The sequence below is a fragment of the Megascapheus bottae genome, chromosome X (genome assembly GCF_031878675.1).
Source record: "Megascapheus bottae isolate mThoBot1 chromosome X, mThoBot2.hap1, whole genome shotgun sequence".
NCBI lineage: Eukaryota > Metazoa > Chordata > Mammalia > Rodentia > Geomyidae > Megascapheus > Megascapheus bottae.
The window spans coordinates 73,558,354-73,579,746 of NC_143547.1; the positions used below are offsets into that span (position 1 = coordinate 73,558,354).

General features: G+C 42.5%; 1 protein-coding gene across 3 annotated transcripts in view; it reads left to right on the forward strand.

Moving 5' to 3' along the window:
- The window catches only part of Tmem164 (transmembrane protein 164), a 162,183-nt gene that overhangs the window by 125,436 nt on the left and 15,354 nt on the right, over window positions 1–21,393 (forward strand). The gene's annotated exons all lie outside the window — the stretch shown is intronic.

The window sequence follows — 21,393 nt, forward strand, 5'->3', positions numbered from 1 at the left end:
GAAAATGGAAAAGCAGGACCTTTCATGTAAAATAATCCACTGCAAACTTGCTTTCGGTCAAGACACGGGGACCTCTGAGTTGGCAGAGGTAGTCGGGAAAGGTAGCTGATCTGTTTGTGATATCACAATGCCCTGAAAGTCTCCTATTCTGCCATTGGAGACAAGGAAGGGGGGCTCTTTTCTGCTTTGTGAATGGTCTATAACTTGACTATAGTGCCTTACAGTCCTGACTAATATTCATTCTGCCCTGGCTGCTGAGACTTTCCTGTGAGACTCTTTTCTAACTCACACTATGGCAGAAAGATTTCATTTTTTTGGCCAGTCCTGGACTTGAACTTGGGGCCTGAGCCCTGTCCTTGGACTTTCTCAAGGTTAGAGCTCTAAGATTTGAGCCTTAGCACCACTTCTGGCTTTTTTTTTCTGTGTATATAGTACCGGGGAACCCAACCCTGGTCTTCATGCATGCTAGGCAAGCACTCTACCACTAGGCCAAACTCCCAGCCTCAGTTTCATTTTTTTAATCACTATATAAAATGGCATGAGGCTGCCTCAGCCTTGGAATTAATTAGTATACGGAATACAGTTCTGGTTATTCAGAAGATTGGCCTCTTGTGCACTGGTTCCTGACAAGACTCTTTATTTTTATTTTTTTAAGTTGTCTTTAACTAGTTGCACAAAGGAGTTGCCATTTAACAAAGCAGTATATGAATATAATATATCTTGACCAGTGTTATTCTTTTCAACATTCTCACCCATTCTTCCCCTACCCACTCCTTCCATCACTCTTGTTCAGTTTGTAGGATATAAATTCGATTCTTGACTGCATTTCTTCCCTCTTCTACTCTTTATTTACTCATTCCTTTCTCCTTGAGCCCCCCATCATCTTTTTGTATTAACTGCTTCCTGGTGTTCTGTTTTGCTGAACATTGAGTTTGTCTGTCACACTTCCCTTTCCTTCCTTCCTTCCTTCCTTCCTTCCTTCCTTCCTTCCTTCCTTCCTCCCTTCCTCCCTTCCTCCCTTCCTCCCTTCCTTCTTTTTTTTCTTTCTTGGTACTAGGGCTTAGACTTGGAATTTGGGCCTGGGTACTGTCCCTGAGCTCTTCAGTTCAAGGCTACTGCTCTACCACTTTGAGCTACAGCACCACTTCCAGTTTTCTGGAAGCGTCTTGTGTACTTTTGTGCCCACACTGGCTTTGAACTGGAATCCTCAGATCTCAGCCTTCTGAGTAGGTAGGATTAAAGATTTGAGCCACCAGTGGCTGGGCTCAGCCTTTTCTGTACATTTCTCCAAATATTCTTTAAGACTGCTTTTACCCTTTGTGGCCACAAGGGGGTCTCACATTGTGAAAGAACACTTCCTACAATTTACTTTAAAGGCACTTTCCCCTGAGCTTTAAGGAAAGTCTGACATTTCCGCATCTGAGAGTGCTGGGCTGTTTCTAGTAATAGGTCTCCAAGATACACTCATTCTGAATGGAGCCAGGTGGCCAGGTCAGTCCCTTCCTCTCACCTGTTCCCAGCGTCTGACCTGCGTGATAGGGCCAATCCACATGGCTGTCACTTTAAACTTATATTGTGAGGTCACCATAAAAATCTCTCCAGTAACTGAGCTAGACCAGTTTGACATGGAAAATACCTAGTAGCTATCCTTCTTCTTCCCCCTCCAAAATTCTCTGGGAAGGAATGCCATCCAGACAGGGCTAATCCCAGCCTCTACACAGGGCTAATTCCACTGCAATATTCTGCTGGAAGGATTGCTATACTCTGATGGGAAAATGGCTGAAGAAGTAGGGATTCTGTCTTCCTTTCAAACTCCTGCTCTTAGTGATTCTTTTTCCTCCTCCTGAGCCCTGGCCTGGAGAAGAAGCTGGCACCATGGCAACAGTGATAATAACCACAGTAAACACCAGTAACAATGTTTTATGGAGCATATGCTATGTGTGAAATAGGTATACTAGACATGATTTGTTTCCTTCCCGATCTCAAATAGCCTATTGGAAAATTTTACTTCTGCAGTGGAGAAAGTAATGGCTTGTGAGTAACAATTCAAAGCTCAGGCTAAATTCCCATCCAAGTCAGTGTCCTTTCACATATCTGTACTGTCAGGAAAGCCAGACACCTGTCTCCTGAAAACATTAGCCTAGGCGTCTCCCCTACCCTGTCATCTACTATACCAATTAAACCATTCACTTGTTGAACAACTCCTGTTTCCTCTGTGCCAGGCATTTGTAGTTGTAGGGAATTGGAGAGCCAGAAACACATAGACCTTTAATGAGTAGCCCCTGTCTCTTGATGATAGACAATTATAACACAGCAGATGGTAATGTGGGAGCGGAATATCATTTTCAAAGCCTAGCATTCCTTTTTTCATTACCATTTCTAGGAAGACATTTGTTTTCTCTTAGAACAGGTCTTGCTGGTAGCCCAGGTTGCCAAGTAGTAAGATGAGAAATAGCAGAAAGAGAGAGGTGAAGGGATGCCGTATTACTAATATCCCATCCACACCCAAGCTCAGGGGAGGAATTAGCTGGCAGGAAAGGTAGAGTGATGTCATAGGAATGACCTTTGATTCTACACCCTGGGTAGGAGCATCAACTATGCCCTAGAACTTGATGAACACCATGTTGGTCTATCTGGCATGCCTGGAGTTATTTTTAGGGTTCATCTTTCTTTCCAGCTCTTTGCTACCATCTGCTGTTCATTTGGAAATCATGAACATGGAGAAAATAATCTAGCTTTCTTCCGAAGGCTAATTTTGCCTTTAGTCATAAGCCTTGGATTCTGGCAAGAAGTCTGGAGTGAGAGGTCCAAAAATAATTCCCTCATAAACAAAGAAAGGTGATCATTTGACAGTTCTATTTTCTAGAGGTCTCGTCATTTTCCAGAAACATATGGCTTGGACACAGTGTCATAGATATTCCATTGGTTTGCTTGTGTGCCAGTTTATTCCAACAGCTTAAGTGAGGGAGTGATACTAAGTGGGAATCTCATCCCTCTTCATTCCCATGGTCCCTACCCATGCCCCAGGCCATGTGATGTCTCCTATCCACACTGTTCCTCACCTAGCTTGGTTTGGTTCCACCCTTCCTCCATCTCTCTTTCCTCCCAAGTATTTGCCTTTGGCTGTCTAGATCTGGATTTGTATGTGTGTGTGTGGGGGGGGTCCTGGGGCTTGAACTGAGCCTGGGAATTGTCCCTGAGCTCTTCAGCTCAATGCTACTGCCCTACCCTTGAGCCAAGCCCTACTTCCCATTTTCTTGAGCCTCAGGTTCTTTTGTGCCCAGTCTGCCTCTGGACCTTGATCCTCATATCTCATCCTCCTGAGTAGCTAGGATTACAGGTGTGAGACACCTCACTCAGCTATCTGGAATTTTTTTCTTTTTTTTCTTTTTTTTTTTGCCAGTCCTGGGCTTGGACTCAGGCCCTGAACACTGTCTTTGGGTTCTTTTTCTCACGGTCAGAGCTCTACCACTTGAGCCTCAGCACCATTTCTGGCTTTTTTCTATGTACGTGGTACCGAGGAATCGAACCCGGGTGTTCATGCATGCTAGGCAAGCATGAACTCTACCACTAGGCCAAACTCCCAGCCTGGATTTCTTTTATGTGTTGTATTATCACAGCATTTATTTTTTTCATTTTTTGTTGGATCTGGGAAAATTACAGTTGAATTATGTACAGGGAACATATAGATATTTGAATGTTCACCATATAGAATGATTATTAACAAGCTGTATTTCTTGGAAACCACCCCATCCTCACCAACATGTCTCTACAGAACACAATATTTCCTGTACCTCGCCAAAAGACTCTTCCTTCTGTCCTGCCTTACAAGGTGCCCAGAACCACAGAGTCTCCTAGATCATTGTTTTGCCTCAATTTCTTGGGACAATGTTTTGCTTTCACCATTCTCTCTACCACTTTTTCTCTTGCCATTGTCATCTGACCTCTTGGTCATACCTCTTGGTATTTCTAGAAGTCTGTGTCCTGCTGTTCTCAGTATTTCCATTATAAGTCAACCAACACCTGTCTGCACTGAGAGACTAGCACTAAAGCCTTGTCATCTACCCCTAGCTTCTTGGGTTCATGCATTTTTTGCCAGTCCTGGAGTTTGAACTCGGGGCATGGACACTGTCATTGAACACTTCTTGCTCAAGACTAGCACTCTCCCCCTTGAGCCATAGCAGCACTTCGGGCTTTTTTCTCAGTATGTAGTACCAAGGAATTGAATTCAGGGCTTTGTGTTTGCTAGGTGAGCACTTTTACCACTAGGCTACAATCCCAGCCCCATGGCAGTGACTTTAGTACCCTCCTGTCTTCAACTACCTTGACCTCATCTTCCCCCAAGATGACCCCACCCAAGATCATAAGCTCCTGTGTCTTTTCTTGGATGCAAATATCTGCCCCTTTCAGCTTCCTTTCTTCATAATCAGCTTTTACTACTGTGACCAGTTACTAGAACTTTCCTCTTAGAAGCTCCAACTGGAATCAATGTTTCATCAGTTGGTAGCATACTTAGTCTTGGTCTATGTAAAAATTTCAGCCACTACTGCTTCATATCTGTGCTGTCAATATGTTCCTCATCTTTGCTCAACTCCTATATACTTTGCTCTCAAAAGTCAGGTAAGTCTTTCCTATACTTTATAGCTTCCTGTCTACTGTGTATAAACTCCCTGTCTTCTTTATTTTTTGTCTTTTGTGTCAGTATTAGGTCTTGAACTTTAGGAATGGACGCTGTTCCTGATCTTTTATGCTCAAGGACACTTACACTTCTCTACCACTTGAGCCATAACTACACTTCCTGGGGTTTTGGTGTTTAATTACAGGTCTCATAGACTTTTCTGCTCAGTCTGGCTTTGAACTGTGATTCTCAACTCTTAGCTTCTGGAGTCACTAGGAATACAGGCATGAACCACTGCTGTCTACCTGTCTTGCCTATTCTTTTATTTGCCAATCCTAGGGCTTGAACTCAGGGCCGGAGCGCTGTCCTTGGACTTTCTCAAGGCTAGAGCTCTACCACTTGAGCCTCAGCACCATTTCCAGCTTTTTCTATGTATGTAGTACTGAGGAATTGAACCCGGGTCTTCATGCATGCTAGGCAGGCACTCTACCACTAGGCCAAACTCCCGGCCCTGTCCTTGGACTTTCTGAAGGCTAGAGCTCTAACACTGGAGCCACAGCACCACTTCTACGTATGTGGTAATGAGGAATGGAACCTGGGTCTTTGTGCATGCTAGGCAAGCACTCTACCACTAGGCCAAACCCTCAGCCCCTATCTTCTCTATTCATAACAAATGACAGTAGCAGTTTTCAGGTGAAGATTCCCTCAGTACTTCTCTTAGCATCTATGAGCTTCTTCAGTAACTTATATTCTTAGGCTCCTCCCTTCCATCCTCCAAGAAGTGACAATACACCTGTCCAGTAGTAATTTCCCCCTTTTGTAAATCACCTTTCATCCTTCCCAACTCCTCTGGAATCTCAGTCCATCAGAAAGTCTCTATTACATTTTTTCAACTCTCTTTAAGACTTCATTTTGAAACCATAAAAAAGTTTCAGTCCTTCCTATTCCAAATACCTTTCGCCTAACGCCACACAATGCTGTCTTCCTTTTTTCTCTTCAACCAATTATCTTAAAGGAGCCATCTCCCAAATGTTAGCTGTTTGAGCAGGAAGATTTTTGCCTTCTCTGTGTAGACATCTGTATTATTATGCATGGAATATATTGTAGCTACTCAGGAGGCTGAGATCTGAGGATCCTTGTTTGAAGTCAGCCTAGGCCAAACAGTTCACAAGACTTTTTATCTCCAATTAACCAATAAAAGGTGAGAAATAGTAGTACGGTAGTATACCCACCAAAAAGCTTAGTAAGAATACAAGGCCTGAGTTCAAGCCTCAATACTGGTGCTGTATACACTCACGCACATATGCACACACACAACACACACACAAATTAGTTTTGTTCATGTAATAGTCACAAAATCATGGCTTTGAAGCACTGTCTATTTTAAGACACTGTAAGAATATAGTGATTCAAGATGATTTAACAAAAAAAAAAGGTAATAAAATTCATCCAGGCACTAAAAATAAAAATGATTTAGCATAGTAAATCACTTCATAACCATTGTATAACTGTGAAAGGCACTCTTGTAGACCCTCCATGTGCCCTTCTTTTCAGTTTCTTTGTGTTCCTGAGAAAAGTGCATTCTGACACTCCCCTATCAGGTCTCGCACTGCTAAAAATTGCCAGCAAAGTGCATGTTACCAGACGGACTAACCAATCTTTATCCATATGAAACTGTGCTTGCTGTGTTGTTGATGAGCATTCCATTTGAAATGTTCTGCTTCTAGGCCTTCTCAGGTCCTTTTTGCTTCTGGCCTCCCTGACCACAAGTGTCCTTTGCAAGGTATTTTTTCTGCAGTCTTGTAAGATGGGTCTATTTCCCCAGACTTCTGTTCTAGGCTTGCCTCTCGAATCCTCACTCCTCTGACACAGCCACTTGTATTTTCATGGTTTAACTATCCTTCTATAATGTGATCACCACTGTATCACTCCCTATAGCCACACAATTCACTCACCATCTTTATCTGCATGTCCCTAACACACCACAGGTGCAGCCTGTCACCATTTCTGCATGTCTCAGCACTGACCACTAGGGGACTCTAATGAGTAAATGTTAGAAAATACCACTCTGTACTTGATAAAGAGTATTTTACCTTGTTATCTGATATATTGTATATATGCGTATTTGGTTATTTGAAATTGGATAGGGAAGGGGTGAAAATAAGATGGGGGGTGGGGGTGGGGGGAGGGAAATGGGGACCAAGACATGAGAAAGGGTATCAATGTATGTGAAGTAATGCACACTCTATCTGGTGAATATAATGTAACCCTTCTATTAATTACAATAAAAAATATATGAAAAAAGAGTTACAGTCAAATGGGGGAAACCTATATGAATCAATCACAGGAATGGACAGGTCCATTGAGAGGAATAATCTGAAGAAGGGGATGGGCTTTTATGAGAGGTTAGATCAAAACAAGCTTCCCTAGCCTGGGGACTTTGGGAAAGTGACGTTTATAAGAGGTTAAAGGAATGAATAGAAGAATTAGGGTAGGCGAGCACTTATATAGATGGGCAAAATGTATTGGGGGAAGAGAGGGAGAGAGAGAGGGCAAGAAAGGAAAATGGTGGGTGTGAGCCTGAGCTTAAGGGGCCCACAAGGTGAGATCTGAGGGGCTTTAGAAGCCAAATCACAGTGTCTCTTAATTCTAAAGCAGTGTGAAGTAATGAATATTTTGAGAAATGACTCAGCTTCAGATTGTACTTACCACTTTAATATTTTCTTACAAATTCAAGGACATTTACAAATTTTACAAATCTTAGTTCAACATGTATACAGTAACAATAACAACAAAAGATGGTGAGGAACTGTCCCTCCAAGTCCCCATGCCTTACATTCACAGAGCTTACTTCCCTGACAGCTCGACAGGCAGACCTCATTTTTTTTTGCATTTCCTTCTATACAAGGTGCCCCTCCTCCTGCACACAGCCTCTGGCTCCTGGATACAATCAACCTTGATTATATTCAAAACAATGTGTCTGTACTGAACATGTGCAGCCTTTTTTTTTCTTTTCTAAACAATATACTATAGCAGCTATTTATAAAACATTTGCATTGTAGTAGTATGTAAGTATGTGAGTAGCTACAGATAGGGAATTATATGGAATTTATGCATAGGCTATATGTAGATGCTAGGCTATATTACACAATGGCTTGATGCATTTCGAATTTTGATATACATATAGATTCCATGAAGTAACCTCTCAGATCACAAAGGAACAGCTATGTAAGTAAAAGTTTATTTATTCATTCTTAAGGCAGTCTGAAAAAGCATATACTCTACTCTCTTGGTGGTGTTGGTGTTATGTGCTTAGCTTACCATATAATAAAAGACAGATAAATTATATAGAAATGTAAAAATTCTTCATAGTAAAAATAAATTATGAATAAAGCCAAGAGACAACAAAACTAGGAGAAAATACTAACATATCATATAAAGTCCTATTCCTAATATTTATGTATAGAGGCCTCATGACTCTTATTTAGTTTTAGTGCCAGTACTGGGGCCTAAATGTGGGACTCACACTCTTACTTGGCTTTTTTACTCATAGCTGGCATTCTAACACTTGAACAATATGTCTATTTCTTACTTTCTGTTGGTTAACTGGAGATGAAGGTCTTTCAGATTTGTCTGTCTGGGCTGGCTCTGAACTTCAATCCTCAGATGCTGACTTTTCAGTAGCTAGGGTTACAGACTGAACCAGTGATGCCTATTCTGAGATTCAATTATTTTGCTAGTCCTGGGGCTTGAACTCTGGGCCTGGGCACTGTCCCTAAGTTTCTGTTGCTCAAAGCAAACTCTCTGCCATTCAAGCCATAGTGCCACTTCCAGTTTTTTTGAGTAGTTTATTGGAGATAAGAGTCTCATAGGCTTTCCTGCTTGGGCTGGCTTTGAACCACGACCTGCAGATCTCAGACTCCTGCGTAGCTGTGTTATGGATGTGAAACACCAGCACCTGGCCCGAATTTTTTTAAAAACTTATACAATAGAAAAATAAGCACCTGGGAGGAGTACATAGTTTTAGGAGGAAAACAAATGGCAATTTTAGAAATAAATATAGGGATGGGGGTTGGAGCACAGTGGTATCTAGCATACAGGAGACTCTGGGTTTTGTTTGCAGCATCTCACTCAGAAAAGTAGATTAAATATATAAAATGATACTTAGCTTAGAGGTGGTAGCTCACTGCTGCAAACCAAGCTACTCAGGATGCTGAGATTTGAGAGTTACAGTTTGAAGCCCACCATGAGGCGCTCGTTTCCAATTAAGCACCAAACAACCTACCCGTGGAGCTGTGGCTCAAGTGATAGAACATTAGCCTTGATCAAAATAGCCCAGATAGTGCCCAGACCCTGAGTTCAAGCTCTGAGTTTGACACAAAAATTTGTCATTTATCTTCCCGTGAAGACAAATGCAAAATAAAATCAAATATACTAAGCGATTTGTATTACTATATCAGTTCTAGCATTTCGTCCACCTTCTGGGGACAGGCCTTCCTTGTCATCTCTTGTTTCCGTGATAACAATTAGTCCCCCGTTGCGTCTATCCTGCATCCTTCACTTGCCTTAATGATCAATCTAAAAGCTTCTGTTTGCTTCCAAAGCTGGCTTCTTTTTTTTTTTTTTTTTGCCAGTCCTGGGCTTGAGCTCCGCGCCCGAGCACTGTCCTTGGACTTTTTCAAGGATGGAGCTCTACCACTTGAGCCTCAGCACCACTTACAGCTTTTTTCAATGTATGTGGTACTGAGGAATTGAACACAGGTCTTCATGCATGCTAGGCAAGCAATCTACCACTAGGCCAAACTCCCAGCCCCAAAGCTGTTTTCTTAATTTAATGATAGGGATTGAACTCAAGGATTCCCACATACTAAACATATCTTCCACTGCGCTACACCTCAGGCCTTCTAAAAGGCATTTTTGTAGAACGATAGTACTTTTTGGTTGGGAAGCTGTAGTAGTTCTTTCTTGTCCTCAGTGAACAAAAAGACCCTGTGTGATCAGGCCTCTATTCTTTTTGCAACCTCTTTTCTGTTTCTTCCTTGTCATATGCACTTTATAGATAATCTGATCTTTGGGCTCCCCGAGCTTGTAGGATGATTTTCATGCCTCTTGGCTCTTGAAATGTGATTTCTGCTAGGAATGTCCTCCAGACAGGGCCTAGCAAACAGTCATTGCTCCAAGGACACCTCAGCAGGCTCCTTCTCTAAGAAGCTCTCTCCCCTCCAGCTGCCTTGGTCACCCTGTTGTCCTTCTCACAGAGAGATCAGGTGTCTCTGCATTGATGTCTCTGATAACATCAGTTTATCTTCTGTTATTGGCATATCATGTAGGGGGTGAATGAAGGAGTGAAAGATTATGTGCTCAAAAAAGGATTCACACGGGGCCGGGAGTTTGGCCTAGTGGTTAAAGTGCTTGCCTAGCATGCATGAAGACCCGGGTTCGATTCCTCGGTACCACATACATAGAAAAAAGCCAGAAATGGTGCTGAGGCTCAAGTGGTAGAGCTCTAGCCTTGAGAAAGTCCAAGGACAGTGCTCAGGCCCTGAGCTCAAGCCCAGGACTGGCAAAAAAAAAAAAAAAGGATTCACACATCACTTATTGCATGTATGGAGTTCAGCTGTTACTGTTCTTGTTACAATGCCCTAAATACGGGGTAACTATTTTACATGTATATCTCCATCTTGTTCAATGCCTGTATGTTCACTAGACTGATGAGAGTACAGTGACTGGGGTCCTTGACTTTAATGAGTAAACAGAAATCACATGTTCATCTGCATAATTAATCTACTCCAGTTGAAATACAGGAGTCCCTTTGCTACAAATACTGACAGCACTTGGCACATTGTTGTTAATGGAAATCACAGGTAATTTCTTCTTAAATTATTACCATGTAGAGCTCTCCAAACTGCTTTTGCCTTCAGCGTTGCCTCCCTATTTGAAAACAGATTTTTAAAAATTTTTTGGTAGTTGTATTTTGACAATTGTTTTTCATTTGCAACACTGTACATGTTATTTTATATATGTAAAGATTTTATGTTGAGAGTGGGTCTCTCTACTTGAAACTACCCCAAAGGTCAGGGGCATTTGCTCAGGAACTGATCCTGGCATTTGAAATGAGGCAGTTTAGCTTTGCCATCATGCACATAGAATTGCTGGATTCACACTGTTAGTTCACACTTGGTTCTACCAACTTCCAGCTAGTCATTGCATTTATTTGAGTGCCCAACCTGTGTATCTGTGGTATCGCTTGTAAAAGTGAAGGCATACTGAACATTCAAGAGGCCAATGTGTAAATTACATTATAGACTAAAGCCTAGTACTTATATTCTGGTTTCCTTATTGTTATTACTACTATCATTATTTTTGGCTGGTACTAGAGCTTTAACTCAATGCTGGTGTTCTAACTCTGATCCACACATTTACCCCAGCTTTCTTTTTTGCTGGTTAATGGGAGATGCAGACTAGGAGAGTTCTCTGCCCTGGCTGGCTTTAAACCATGACCCTTCAGATCTCAGCCTCCTGAGTAGATAGAATTATAGGCACGAGCCACTAGCATCTGGTTCTATTGTTACTACTAACCACTGTCCTATTGCCTCTCATTAATGACAAGTGTCTTCTGACTACACTACTCAGCCAATGTTTGGATTACACCGTTGCTCAATTCTAAAACATGTACATGCTGAGTGCATACTTGTCAGTTGGTTTTATAGACTGGCTTCCTTTCATTCAGATATCCCTTTTTCCTTTGGGCTTTAGGATACTCCTGGTCTTTTTTTTTTGGCCAGTCCTGGGCTTGAGCTCAGGGCCTGAGCACTGTCCTTGGATTTTCTCAAGGCTAGAACTCTACCACTTGAGCCTCAGCACCACTTCTGGCTTTTTTCGAACCCAGGTCTTCATGCATGCTAGGCAAGCACTCTACCACTAGGCCAAACTCCTGGCCCCTCCTGGTCTGTTTTTTAGATCTCCTCTGGAACTTTCTCCTTGGGTTCCTTTTCTTTGTCGGATACATAGAACATGGTGTAGTGCATGGGTAGAGGCAATGCAGGTGGGAGAAGCCCTACATCTGTTTCAAAGTAATGTGCCTACCTCTTCCATCTTGTTCTTTTCCTTTCTTCCCATTTCTTATCTTGGTTCTTCCCTCTGCATCTAAAACCACAATTATCAGCCTAAGCAGCATTTGAGATTCTGTACTGTACTGACTCTGACAAGTCATGCTCTCAAAAATCACTAACAGATTCAGCCCTTCCTTTACACCCTACTTGCTCTGTCCTGCACTTGTCTCAGTCATCTCCCTGTCATGTAGGTCTGCAGAACCACTTTCTAAAACAAAAGCAAAGAAATATAGAGGAAGAAAGGGGGAGAAAGGAAGGAAGAAAGGGAAGAAAGAAAAGAAGGAAAGGAAATCTGACTAGATTTTTCTCTGCTCCTTAAAAATCCTATCCAGGAGGAAGACCACGCTCCTTTTTATGCAATTCAAGACCACTTACAAAGTGACTTTTGTGTATTTCTCTGACCTGTTTTTTTTTTTTTTTTTTTTTTTTTTTACTTTCTGAATGAACAAATTCTTGCACACTGTGTAGCTTGCCCTCTCCAGGGCCACACTAACTACTCTCCCTGGAATCAGGCTGATTCTGTATCTCCTTGAATAGTTAGCCCACAGGTGCTACCTTCTCTCTGGAAACCTTCAGCTCTCCTGGGCAGCCGGAATCAGCTCTCCTTCATGTGTCTTTTTCCTTGTACTTGTGCCTGAAGTGTAGCAACTATCAAAATACATTGTTGGTGTGCCCACTAGGTGGCAGTAGTTGCATCTTTATAATCTTGTCAGGAGCAAAGATAATTAAAATGGGATGCTTATATTTTATTTTAATTAAATGAATTAATGATAACAAATGTTGGTTAAATTAATAATTATGATTAGAACAAGGTGGTGTGTAGGGATGAGGGAGACAGTGAAGCCTGTGTGCCTGGATGACAGGGTGAAATAGTTATTGAGCAGAAGGAAGGGTCAAAAAAGGAGCCTGTTTGAGGAAGTTTCTTCATCTATTCTAAACTATGATAACAAAAATGAATAAATTAGATAACTTTTCAACAATCCATGTATTATTTGCAGTTCTGGAGGTTGTAAAGGCCTAGATCATGGTCTCAGCCAACTTTTTTTTTGTTTACCAGTATTAGGGAAATTGTTTTACTTTGAGTTTGGGGTATTTCTTACTTATACAGGTTAAAATGTCTACAAGACAGCAGAATAGAATATTGTGGAGCTGTTTATGGGGTCTTGATCTAGAAACCAACTTAAGTTTCATTGACAAATCCCTTGTGGATGGATATATCCCCAGTGAATGTTTTGGAGTAAGTGGGAGGACTTGGATAAAACAACCTGCTAAGGATAAGCAGCAGAAGAAAATGAGATTACAGAAAAAAAGACCCAGTGTCTTGTAAATGAAAGCAACAGAACTTTTCACCCAAGAAGTCATGACCAAACCACATGGGATTTGAGGAAAACACTTAAACCAGACATTTGGAGAAGTAGGGACAAAAATATGTGACAGGTGCTAAGGATGATGTCTCAAGGTTAGGGGTTTCTCCTTACCTCCCCTGTTCCTTATTTCTTCTTCTCTTTCCTTTTTGTCCCAGGGTCAGGCACATTCTGAAATTAAGACAGGAGCTAGAGAGAAAGCAAATGTGTATATCACAAAGTGATGAGAAATGTTGTGAATGAAGGGTTTGTGAGAGATCAAGAAGACAGGATGACAAAAGGAAAAAGTACTGTGGAAATAGGAGGCATGAAATCTAGATTCTTTGTTGTCCAGTAGAATTCTCTATGATGATGGAAATATTCTATATTTTGAGCTGGGAGTGATGGTGCATGCCTGTAACCCTAACTTTTTTCTTTGCCAGTCACGGGAATTGAGCTCAGAGACTAGGCACTGTCCTTGGGCTTTCTCAAGGCTAGAGCTCTACCACTTGAGCCTCAGCACCACTTCCGGCTTTTTTCTATGTATGTGGTACTGAGGAATCGAACCTGGGTCTTTGTGCATGCTAGGCAATCACTCTACCACTAGGCCAAACTCCCGGCCCAATAACTTTAACTTTTGAGACTGAGGCTAGAGGGGTAAAGAGCAAGTGGAAAGAAGGAAAGGAATGAGAGAGGAAAGGAAAAGAAAGGAAAGGAAGAGAAAGTCGAGGGAGACATAAAGAGAGGGAAGGACAGGGAAAGGAAGGGAAAAAGGAAATAGTTACATGGTTACTGTCTTCAAAGATGGTAACTAGTGTAGTAGGCCAATATAAATAGGAATGCATGCAAATCTTAGTAGAGAAGCCTGAGTAGAGGAACAGAGAATGTGGTTTGGAGATGCCATTCACTGTTAGTGTTTTGTTAAATATAAACTATGATGTTTGAATATCTACAAATTGAGGGATGTTTGAAGTTTGTGACAGTGTTTTGTAATTGTGCCCCCACTTTCTTGGTTTCAAGGATCTTTTTGCCAGTCCTGGGGCTTGAATTCCGGGCCTGGGCACTCTCTGTGCTCAAGGCTAGCATTCTACCACTTGAGCCATAGCACAACTTCCAGCTTTTTCTATGTATGTGGTACTGAGGAAACAAATCCGGGTCTTCACACATGCTGGGCAAGCACTCTACTACTAGGCCATGTTCCTGGCCCGCTTTCTAGTCTTTAACTAAGAGTAGGTTGTCCAAGGAATTATGAGGTGGAATGGAATAGAGGTTTTTGACTCTCAGCTGAGAGGTCTAAGGGATACAAGTTGCAGCTTTGGAGTGGACATCTAAATGAGCCTATTTTTCTGTACTCTGAGAAGCTAAGGTGGTTTGTGGTAAAGCAGGCTACAGCTGTTGCCCATCCTGTCCAAGTTGCTGAATAACAAGAGAGAAAAATAATAGGCTTGACTGCCCAAAGACCCAGGGGATACTAGCATACATAATAAAAGTGCCACTGCAGTTTATAAAGCTCCACTCACTGCTCACAAGTTCACTTTTATTCCTTACTAGCTGTGTGACTTTGGCTAAGTCCCTTAGCTTCTCTGTGTTTCATTTTCTTCATCTGTAAAATAAGAATAAGCAGCACCTCCACCTAAGTGTGCAATGAGCATTCAGTGAGATGATATACACTTCCTGACACATGGCAGAGCTGTGTAAGGAGTTTTTTCATATAGCTTTTGCTTGCCAAGATAGTAAGACCCTTCCTACTAATCAAATAAAATGGGATTTCAGCAGTTTTCTAGGTTCCTGTCTTCAGCAAGCCACTTGAGCTATTGAGTAGGTACAAGTGTGGGGAGAAGGAGGAAAGTCTCTTCTCCCTATCAAGGAATTGAATGCCTTGTGCTAGAATTCAGACCTAGCTGGTATAGAAAGACAGAAGGCTGAGGAAAAGAAGAGGAACAAAGAGATTGTGTGGGGTATGAAAGTCCATAAGGAGGCCGAGGAGCATGCCCACAGTTGGAATGAGGATGTGAAAGCTGTGGTCAGATGATTGCAGCCGAGGTGGGGCTTCTTAGAGTGATGACTGATGGCCCCTTGTGCATTGTGAGGTCGAGTTGACCCATGAAGTGGAGGAAGTTCAGGGGAGCTCACATATGCAAGGAAATTTCTCCATTATGCTGGTGGGGAAAAGGCAGGCACGGTGTGGAAAGAAAAGCTGTAATTGGAGTGACATAGTCTTAGATGAATTTGATAGGGATGTGGAGGATAGCAACATTAACCCCAATAAAATGGAGAAGCCAATCTTGAAAGGAGAAAGGGGGAAATGTCAAAATGTAGAAGCAATAATGGATCGCTAGAGGTTTCTTCTAGTCTTCTCAGCCCGGAAAGCTCACAGTGAAGGATGAAACAATGCAACCTCTGTTCAGAGCTCTATGATTTCCTAGGGTGGTAAAGCAGGTCCTGTGAGGGAGTGGAGGTGAGAAGGTCAGCATAGGGGAAAGGCCTAGAAGGGTTTCTTGATGCTAACCCTGGTTTTTCAGGTTTTAGCAGGATGGAAAGAGACAGCACCTATGGAGTGGTGACCTAACTTGAGCACTCTGTTCTCATAATGCTGCTTGGTTGGTTGTGGTTGTTTTTACTCAGGCAGGGGGAAACCACCTTCTTATTTTTAGTTACCCCCAACAGAAAAGTAACGCATGAATGCAGGCTGTGGCAGTAGCTCTTTTAGCCATATCTGTCACTTTGTCATCACTAGCAACCACAGGCAGCTTCCTGTCCCATCAATAGTGCTCTGAAATCAGTAGAGGCAGGATTTGGGGGCAGATCTCACGAAACACGCTTCTAAAGAAACATTGTTACAAAAAGTTCTAGACGTTTTCATGACTGCTTTAAATGTGTGTCTTTAGCATTCCCTTGCTTTTCACTTCATGTGTTTGAGACATATGGGCATACAATGAGAGGCCTTTATTCTAACAGTCCATCCAGCCTCTCTTGGGACTGGAAGTTGCTGGATATCCCTCTCATTTCCACTAGAGGGCACCCTGGCTTCATATTTGGTGATCCGCCCTCTAGCATAAACACCATGGAAGGTTGCTTTGAAATACAAGCAATTCAACTGTCCTTGGGGGTCATTTCAGGAAACTGAGGTTTGAGAACCCCACTGTGGTTTGATATGGGCAGACCACTTTTCTCTTGAGTGGGCTTTCAGATTGTCTCCAGGAGAATTGGGACAGAACCCCTCTGTGCTGTTCATTTCCAGAAGCAGTTAAAGCCAAAGCACTCTGGCTAGTGACTGCTTCAGAACTGACCCCTGAGGTCATCATGACCTCAGTCAGCATCCAGGTTTGGTTTGCCATCTTACTTCACCACCCAGGAGATCCCATTCTCACTTCTGTTTAGCTAGTGTTAGGGAGCTGAGAAATTTCTCCTCCCACATGGCTTTCCTTGTTCTAGTCAGGTGAGAACAGGGGAAAGATGAAGGAACTCAAGTAAAGCCAAAAGGCTCCTGAGAGGTGAATGGGTGATAGATGAGCTAGAGACCTTTAAAAAAAACTTGGCAAAGGTCTGGGCACTGGTGGCTCACACATGTAATTCTAGCTACTCAGGGGTATGAGATCTGAGGATCACAGTTCAAAGACAGTCTGGGCAGGAAAGGCCATAGAGTTATCTCCAATTAATCACCACAAAACCTTGTGGTTTTGTAGCTGTGGCTCAGAGTGGTAGCTAGCTCAGTGACAGTGCCCAAGCCCTAAGTTCAAGCCACAAGACTGAGGGGAAAAAAATCAAAACAAAGCAAAGAAAAAAACCAAACTGACCAAGGGCTAAGCCATATATAAGAGAATGGGTAGGTGAATTTCTGAAGGTCTTAAATTGCATGCAAAGGAAGAAGTCACTGGGGCTCATCAATACTTTCCTGCAACTTACTATGCCTCCTGTGTTATCAGGAAACTCCAGTATCAGGATCAGGTGTGCTTGTGGCTCAGAGATTCCAGAACCCACATTCACCTTCAGGATCCCAATAGGAAAGGGCAGGGCCCAGGAATCTGTATTCTCCATCCTTTTCCAAAGGCACTCAGTGATTCTCAAAAGTGTGTTCCCTGGACCAGCAGCCTCAGCTTACCTGGGTAACTTGTTCTTCATGCAGATTCTCAGATAGTGAATTTGCAGCTTCCTCTCCAGGCTGACTCAATCAGACACTCCGGAGTGAGGTTGTCTTGAGCTGTTTAACAAGCTCCCCAGCAGCTTCTGCTGCATGTTGAAGTCTAAGAGATTCCATCCTCAGGAATTCTGATACAGACTGAAATTTAAGCCTCATTGCCTCAAATGATCTAGGGGTTGGCTTCCCCTTGCTTAAAGCTCACCAGGGACTCTCTTAATACTAAGTATATCACATGCTTGTGGTACAGTGGTGTCTTACATTTAAGTAGTCCTGCTCTCCAGGGTGTCTTCATGCTCTGTTAGTTTTTCTATTCTCACAGTGCGGCTGCATAATAGGAAAAGACCAGGGCTTTCCCTATTAGAATGGATTTGAGTTATACAGAAGTCAGCTAGCAGTTTAGGAACCACAGAAACTTGCAATTGGGTCTTTGAACCTCAGTGCTTTTGTTATGGCAGGCCCACCTGTTGGATTTTTTTTGTTATTGTTATGCCGACTCTTACTTCTGTGTCATTGGTAGAAGGCTAGCTGTGTGATTCTCATGGACTGAAGGTATGCCTTTAAGATGTCTTATTCAGAGGCTGAGTGGCTAGTTCCCTAACTAAGAGTTTAAACCTGGGCTAGGTGGACTCTCCAGCCCCTCAGGACAGGAGGTTGAGTAGATGGACCTCCCTTGCACACATCCAACCTCCTTTTTCTGGTAGGCAGAAGAAAGCCTTTCAGTTGTTTGTCCCAATGCCTGGATGAAGGGAAAGTTAACATGAACATGCACTCAGTAACCAGGAACAGATAGCCAAATAACTGAGAACAACTTGGGGTTGTGCCATACAGAGATATCTTCTTGACAACTATAGTGGTGCTAGTCAAGTTTTGCTGTTGTGACAAATATGCAAGAAAACTGAAGAGAAGGCAATCTTTATTTTTTCCTCCTGGTTTCAGAGGTTTCACTCCAAAGTTAAGTTGGCTCCATTGTTTCTGGTCCCTGGTGAGGCAGAGTACATGCCAAAGGGACAGGGTAGAACAAAACTGCTCACCTCCTGGCAGCCATGAAGCAGTGAGACTGATAGAAGAAGGGGCTGGGGACAAGACATAACTTTCCAGGGCCCATTCCTAGTGACCTACGTTTTCCAACTCATTCCCTCCCCCCATCAGGTCATCAGATTGTGAGTCCATTTGTAGAGTAATCATTGATTATGTCAGACCCTTCATGTTCCGATCACCTTTCAGTGAATGGATCCATTAGCTGGCATCAAGCTATTGTGGGGGACAATTCCTATGGAAACCATAAGAAAGGGTAGAAATGGAGATGTCTCATTTACATAGTACCAAAGATCAGGAACTAAACTGGGCATTTTTTTCTCCTGTCTCCAAACCTGAACTTTCTCCAGTATTTTCCATTCTTTTGAATACCATCACCATCCACTCATTATCTGCATTTCATCACTGCTCTCCTGCCTGTTGTCTTTCAGTATGCAGCCAAATAGTGAACTCTGCTCTGTGCTGTTCACTGTATGCTCTGAGAGTTAGTGGGATGGGGGGAGAGAGATGCACAGGCCTGAGCTTTGTCCAGACCTCCTGCATCCAAGCCCCTGTTTTTAATTTTTTTTTCTGGTACTTGAGCTTGATCTCAGGGCCTGGGCTCTGTGCTTAAGCTGGTTTGCTCAAACCTAGTGCTCTAACCACTTGTGTCACTGTTCCACTTCTGGCATGTTGGTGGTTAATTGGAGATAAGAATCTCAGGCTTTCATATCCTCGCTGGGTTCAAACCACAATCCTTAGATCTCATCCTCCAGAGTAGCTAGGATTACAGGAGTAACCACCATCACCCAGTGCAAACCTGCATTTTAACAGGATCCCAAGGCAAATTGAGATGTCCCAAGATAGCTAATGGAATAACTAGAATTCTTCTGGGACTGGCCAGAACACTCTCCCTGCCCTCTCTCCCACATGGGAAATCAGCAATTTGGAATGGTATGAAGCTCCCAAGCATGCTGGCCTCTTCACATCACTCTCTCAGTGAGTGTTTACCAAGTCCCTGCTTTGTGTCAGACAGTGGTAGAGTTGCCAGGGATAAAAAGCCAAGAGTAAAACCACTACCCAGGTTCTCAAAGAACTTAAAGTCACATGGGAGGAGAGTGAGAGCAAAGAAATGATAAAGTAGTGTTCTAAGTCAGTCAATCAGTGCCCAAGAGGAAGGGAAAAAGCAGAGTAAGGGGCCGAGTTGCCAACTGGATAGAGAAGGCTGCAATTTTGAATGAGCTCACTTCATTTATAGGGAAGTTTTTACTCCAAATGTGGAATATGAGCAAAGGCTTGCCACTTGCTCTCAGGGGGAAGGATATGCCAAAAAGAGGAAATAACTGTAATGGCCCTAGGCCTAGACTGTTCCAGGAACTACAAGTGAGCCAATATGACCAGAAGCACATAAAAATGAAAGTATTAGGACAGGAAATCAGTAAGGTGATAGAGGGGTGAAGCAAATTGTATGAGGATTTGTAGAGCCATATAGGGATTTTTCATTTTCTTGTTAGAGTGATGGGAGGAAACGAACATTTTGAGCAGAAGATTGAAGTGTGAGCTGTGCTTTAAGTTTTTACGATTCTCTTGGTTGCAATGCTGACATTACTCTATAGGGGCAAGATAGAAATAGGGAGACATGCAAGTTCTTTCTCTAAAAATCCAGGAGGTGGATACAGTTGGCTTGGTCTAGGTTGTTGGTCATAGAGGCACTGTTAGGCATTACATGGGTAGCCATTTATTGAGAGAAGAATGATGAAGGGCTTTTGTGACTGTTGATTGCTTTTTGTGCAGTGAGTAGAGGGTGCTATTTCAAGTGATCTATTGTTGCATATGGCCATCCCTATAGCATACAGCCTTAACAGTGTGACATTGGTTCCCTGTTTTCTGACTAAATCATTCTTTTCTATACATTGAATGTTTGTGTCTATCCAATATTTCTATGTTGAAGCCCTATCACCCAGTGCGTGATGCTACTTGATTAAGATGAGGTCAGGGGAATTTCAATCTAGCAATAGAATATAATGCCCTTATTGGAGTAATACCAGATAGCTAGTCCCCCTCCCCCAGTGTAAGGAGGATACAGAAAGAAGGTGGTCCTTGCCACACACTATCCCTATGCCTTGGCCTGGTTGACTGGTTTGAATTGCTTTAGATGATGTTGCATTGACCAAAGCAAGTTACTTTTTTGGGTCATATGGCCAAATCAACCTGGGAAGGCCTGAGTTAGTCAATGGGAGCTTCTACAATCATGATCTACCACAGAAGCGAAGATTAGACATTTTGTTCACTTATTCAGTGACAGTAAATATTATGTGTAGACTATGAGGAATATGAGCCTGAATTTCAGAACTGAGGTCCAGGCTGAGTTGTAAATTTTGGAGCCACTGACATGTCAATCATACTAAAGCCATGAGACTGAAGGGAAGTCAACTATAAAAATCAAAGTAGATAGAATAAAGCCCTGAATTTTGTAGCCTGATTTTCCCTACACTGTTTAGAGGTCAGAATTATGGAAATGAACCAGAAAGGAGACTGAGAAGGAGCAGATGGGGGAGGTGGCAAGGGAACAAAGAGAGCAGTATCCCAGACTGTCAAGCGACAATGTTTCAAGGATGAAAATGTTCATAGGGTAAGTCCTTGGTACTGGTCTTTGAAAATGTCATGTGAGGCCTTGATGAGAGCTGTTTGGGGGAGATGTTGCTTAAGAGAAATACAGAAAGAGAGAAATTGTGCGCAGACAGAATAAGACTCGTGTATGGTCCAGTAAAGCCACATCAGTCACATGTGTCATTTTAAATATTGCAGAGCCACACTAAAGTAGGGAAGGCAAACAGTTGTAGTAGCATACCTTACTCAGTCCATGTGGGTGAAATTATGATCAGTCTAATATAGCGGTGTTTTTTGTTGTTGTTGTTGTTGCTGTTGGGTCAGTCATGAGACTTGAACTCTGTGCCTGGGCTCTGTCCCTGAGCTCTTCATGAAACTCAAGGCTGTCACCCTTGAGCCACAGAGCCACTTCTGATCAGTCTAATATAATCCACATGAAATCTTTACTAGGATATTTTACTAGATTGCCTTGGAAAACTGAGTGGGTTTTACATTCACTGCACATTTGAAACTAGATGCATAGAAAAGCATTGAATGGACACATGGGCTGGTCGC